We start from the raw sequence: 6000 nt of genomic DNA, 5'->3' as shown, positions 1-6000 counted from the left end.
TCCCTGTATTTGGCTCCATCCATCTTGCCCTCAATCCTGACCAGTTTCCCAGTCCCTGCCAATGAAAAGCATCCCCATAACATGATGCTGCCACCACCATGCTTCACCGTGGGGATGGTGTTCTCAGGGTGATGAGAAGTGTTGGCTTTGCGCCACACATGGCGTTTTGCGCTAAGGCCAAAAAGTTCAATTTTGATCTCATCAGACCAGAGAACCTTTTTCCACATGTTTGCTGTGTCTCCCACATGCCTTTTGGCAAAATCCAAACAGGATTTGATGTGGGTTTTTTTCAGCAATGGCTTTCTTCTCACCACTCTTCCATAAAGCCCAGCTTTGTGGAGCGTCTGGGTTATAGTTGTCCCATGGACGGTTTCTCCCATCTCAGCTGTGGATATCTCCAGCTCCTTCAGAGTTACCATTGGCCTCTTGGTTGCTTCTCTGACTAATACCCTCCTTACCTGGTCACTGAGTTTTGGTGGACGGCCTTCTCTAGGCAGAGTCATGGTTGTGCCATATTCTTTCCATTTTTTAATAATGGATTTAACGGTGCTCTGGGGGATGTTCAAAGTTTGGGATATTTTTTTACAACCCAACCCTGATTGGTGCTTCTCCAGAACTTTATCCCGGACTTGTTTTGATAGCTCCTTGGTCTTCATGTTGCTGTTTGTTTAGATATGCTCTCTAACAAACTCTGGGGCCTTCCAGAACCAGGTGTATTTAATCTGAGATCATGTGACACTTTAATTGCACACAGGTGGACTCCATTCAACTAATTATATGACTTCTGAAGGCAATTGGTTGCACCAGAGCTTATTTAGGGGTGTCACAGCAAAGAGGGTGAATACTTATGCAATCAAGACTTTTCAGTTTTTTATTTGTAAATAATTTAGAAAAATATGTAAAAAATTTTCGCAACTTCGACCTTCGACATTATGGACTATTTTGTGTAGATCAGTGACAAAAAATCCTAATTAAATCCATTTTAATTCCAGGTTGTAACACTACAAAATGTGGAAAAGTCCAAGGAGGGTGAAAACTTATGCACTTATGTGTATGTGTATATATATATATATATATATATATATATATATATATATATATATATATATATATATATATATATATATATGTATGCGCGCACTAAAGCATTAGGAGGTTTTAAACATTCGGTAATGTCCAGTTCTGATTCTGCGCATAAATGTCAAGCAAAGAAAATTATATCCAGTCAAAAAGAAAGCTCTCTGAAGCATGTAGTGATGGCATTCAAAAATGGCACTTCACAAACATCATGCCCTGCAGTCACAGAGTCTTTCTATGTGATTATTTATTTTATTTATTTATTTCATTTATATAGCGCTTTTTATACAAATGTATCGCAGAGCACGTTACAATACATAGCAGAAAAAAAGAACAAACCACAATACATTTGCATAACATATTACACATATAACTGCCACAATCAGAGCATTTAAATAACATTTAAATACGAGTATACACATAATAATACAAAAGCAGCAATTTTAAAGTTACTTTAAAACCAACTAAGAAAGCCATTTTATAAAAGTGTGTTTTTAGTCTTGTCTTGAAAACTGTAACAGTCCCAGCTTCCCTGACAAACGAAGGCAGGTCATTCTATAATTTAGGAGCACTACAAGAAAAAGCCCTACCTTCTGTGTTGTTTTTGTTGACCCTAGGAATAACCAGCAGCTTCACATCCTGTGATCTCAGAGTGCAGTTTGGAAGATACAGGGTCAGTAACTCCTGCAAATAACTAGGTGCTAATCCATTCAGGGCCTTGTAAGTTAACAGCAAAATCTTAAAATCAATTCTATACTGCACAGGGATCCAGTGTAAGAGGCCAAAACAGGGGTAATACGTTCAGTTTTCCTGGTTTTAGTCAGAATTCCAGCGGCAGTATTCTGAACAAGCTGCAAGCGGGATACCACGCATTTTGGGACACCAGAAAAAGTGCATTACAATAATCAATTCTAGGTGAAACAAATATATGCATTAGTCTCTCAGCATCAGATACGGAAATAAATGGTCTAAGGCTATATTTCTGAAATGGTAAAAAGATACTTTAGTAACTTCCCTAATATGAGTCTCAGTGGTATGGGGTTAAAACGGCGGGTTTTCAGTCCTAAACAAAAAGGTTTCACAAAATAATAACACAGTACAGTGATTATTATTAATTAAAGCAGACTCTTTTCGTAATTATAAGACTTTTTTGGACATTCACTTTGTCACCCACACCACTCATCTCCTGACAGACATGTATACAAAGAGATCAGATTGAAAAAAAAACACATAGAATAGACGGCAAACTTTGACGTGTGCAGAGACGGCACAGTACTGCAGGTGCTCTTTCACATGCGTAAATCCTGGAGCTGAAGTGGTTAAGTGCCGAGGAAACTATACCAGAGGAAAGTGAACCTTTTATAATTTTTTTAAATGTGGATATTAATAACACCAAGAACATATTTTAATAGTTTTGTAGGAATAGGATCAAAAGAGCATGTGGTAGCACTCATATGTTGAATTAGCTCTGTCAGTTCCTGTAAGGTAATCACAGAAAAAGCCCCCTATGGCAAAGTGGTTTGCAGTGCGCAGGTGTAGTGATGGTGCAGTGCAGTAGAATAACAACCCAACACAGAGCCATGGTGAAAAGAAGCGTTATTATTGCTTTATATAATGAGACTGACAATACACACCAATGTGTAATGCCCAGTCAAAAACCCACGGGGTTCAGTTCCAAAATAATAATAATAATAACATACACTTTATAGACACACACACACAGAATTCCAGCGGCAGTATTCTGATCAAGCTGCAAGCAGGATACCACGCATCACAGGTCCAATAGTGAGTGCTCCTAGTGCAAGTGAATTTACAGAATAACGGTGACAACTGTAGGGCAACGTAGTCCGGGGTTGGTGCTGGCTTTTAGCGACAGCTCCGGGATATATTATTAGCTGTCTATAAATAACAAACGTGACAATTCAATAGACAGACAAAACAACACAGAACAATCAAGGTTAGTTTTTCACTTGTACTCCTTTACAGGTCCTTTTGCAACCATAACAAAAGGAACAGATTGCTTCGCCACATCCCCTGATATACCGTCAGTCACGCCATCTTCAGTAGCGAGTGCAATTGCTTTTCCTCCAGTCCACCACATCGCCTACCGAAGTTAAGGCGATGACTCCTGGTGTTGTGACTTCCGACTTTCCCTGGAATGAATTGCCAGCCCATCCAGTCCAAGGCTCACTGTTCCTGTTATACAGTGCCCTCACAAGTCGGGAGGGAGATTTATGACTTGTATTCATTCGCTGTCTGTCACAACCCTATAGTAGCCTTAACAGGTGTTGTTGGTAACATTGTGCTGGAGTCCTCCTTAATAGAAGGTGTCTGGAATAATAATAATAATCATCATCATCTTTATTTTTATATAGCGCCGTTCAGAATCTCATTTCTGATGTCTAGTATTTTATTTTTTTAAGAAATATAAGTCATTGCAGCTGTGAGAGGAGCCAATGTCAAGGGTAGGACTATTAGGGGAAGGATTAATTAATTAATCTAGGGTAGCAGGGTTTCAATTAAATTAGAATAATATGATGATCTAGCCAACACCAGAGCCTTCCTATATTTAACCAGGTGGCCCTTCCTAACGAGCTCATCTACTGATGAGGACTCAGTGATTGGTAATGAGCTCAATACAACAGAAAGCTTAACAGCAGCTGAATAATTAATTACCTGGGATTTAAATGTACGGTCCACAGTCTTTGTAGATACTGGGAGATTCACCTCAAAAAGAATGGGAAGATGTTCAGAAATAGTAAGATCCAGGGTTATGATGTTTTTAACAGCTAAACCACGAGAAATGACCAGATCTAAAGTATGGACACGATTATGCGTAGGACCTTTGACATGAAGGATATAATCTAAGGAATCCTGGAGCCTCAAAAATTCCAAGGAGTTAGAATCAGAATCAATGTCAACATAAATAATTCCAATATGAACAGGTAATGGACTGTTTAATGTCAAGGTTAAAACTTCATAAGATGAATAACCTTCAATAATTTTCTGTTTGATTCTATGTTCACTACAGAAAACAGTAGCAAGTCCACCTCCATGCCCAGTAGAGAGAGCTTTCTGGAAAAAAAGAATAGTTAGGTGAAGAAGCCTCAATCAGGGAAACATTGTCATTCAGTCCAAGCCATGTTTCAGTTAAAGAGAGAATATCAATGTTGTAATCCTGAATAAATTCACTAATTAACAGAGCCTTATTAGACAGAGACCTGGTATTAAATAAACCTAGGCATAAATTGGTCCAATCCAGAGCATATGATTGAGCAGGGGTAATAGGAATTTGACGAAGGTTATGTAGCACACACCTCTGTGTTTACTCAGCGGGTAGCGGGAATTAACCTGAATTTGCCTCTTTTGATTCCCTCCCCTCCCCAGTTCCTAGTTTAAATACCTTGCTAGGTGATGTTTGATGTTATCAGCTAGCCTGCTTGCCCCTAACCTATTTAGGTACAGTCCATTTTTCCTATAATATCTATTTATTTTCCAAAAGCAATCCCAGCTGTTTATAAGTCCCAGCCCTTCTTGCACACACCAACCAGCCAGCCAAGTATTTAAGGCCCAAATTCTACTGAATACTTCATCCACACCACCAACAACAGGTAGTAGGCCTGAGAGAATAATTCTGCATCCTAACTTTTTCAGCTGTTAATGATTTAAAATCCTCTTTCAGAATCTCTGATTTTCTGTTCCTTATGTAATTTGTAACAGCATGTACAATGACCACAGGCTCTTTTTTCTGATTTAATAATCTGTGCATTCAATATCCTTTATTTTTCTCCAGGGAGGCAGGTAACAACCCTATTTACAGGATCTTTATGGCTAAAATCACTGTTGACATAGCGTAGAATTTAATCACCTACTAAAATACCTCACCCCTGTTTTCATCCAGCACTAGGTCATCATTACTCAGTGCTTGAAATCTATAGGCTAGATCAATCTCCTCTCTATTTTGAGTGCTCGGTGTCGTCCTCCTCTTTGTACTTTTTCTAACAGTTACCCAGTCCCCACTCACTTCCTGCCTTTCATCCATATTTAACTTCTCAGGTCCCTCTACACATACAGTTCCACTTTCATGCTGTGTCAATGAAATGTCACATGAAGCAGGCACATTTATAAAGTTAAAATCAGAGTCGTTTTCCATCTCACTTTCAGTATCCAAAACTAACCAAGTGTTATTAATTTTGTTACAACTATTTTCAATGAACTGCTCATTTTCTTTTATGCTTCTAAGTATTCCAATTGCATTAAAGAATACGTGACAGAGCACTTCTTGCAAATAAAGTGAAATGTGTTGACCACCATATACAGTACATTTCACAAGAAATACAGATCAAAGCGCGCATTTCGGAATCCATAGTGTGTGGAAGACAATAAATAAACAAAATAGGATTTATAATAATTTAACAAGGAAGAAAACAGATGGTGAGAACTGAATAAAAACAAAAGGTAAAATTATAGCATAGGTTATGAGTGTTCTGGACCCAATACAGTTCCGCTCAACCAGCGGCAGCCTCTCACAAGCTAGCTAGGACAAATACAGATAACCAGCAGCAGCCTCTCACAGGCTAGCCAGGACAAATACAGATAACCAGCAGCAGCTTCTCACAGGCTAGCCAGGACAAATACAGATAACCAGCAGCAGCCTCTCACAGGCTAGCCAGGACAAATACAGATAACCAGCAGCAGCTTCTCACAGGCTAGCCAGGATAAATACAGATAACCAGCAGCAGCTTCTCACAGGCTAGCCAGGATAAATACAGATAACCAGCAGCAGCCTCTCACAGGCTAGCCAGGATAAATACAGATAACCAGCAGCAGCCTCTCACAGGCTAGCCAGGACAAATACAGATAACCAGCAGCAGCCTTTCACAGGCTAGCTAGGACAAATACAGATAACCAGCAGCAGCCTCT

Source organism: Acipenser ruthenus, chromosome 2 (genome assembly GCF_902713425.1).
Source record: "Acipenser ruthenus chromosome 2, fAciRut3.2 maternal haplotype, whole genome shotgun sequence".
In the NCBI taxonomy this organism is placed as follows: Eukaryota; Metazoa; Chordata; class Actinopteri; order Acipenseriformes; family Acipenseridae; genus Acipenser; species Acipenser ruthenus.
The sequence above is the reverse complement of the archived record's forward strand: the minus strand, read 5'-3'. Positions refer to the sequence as shown.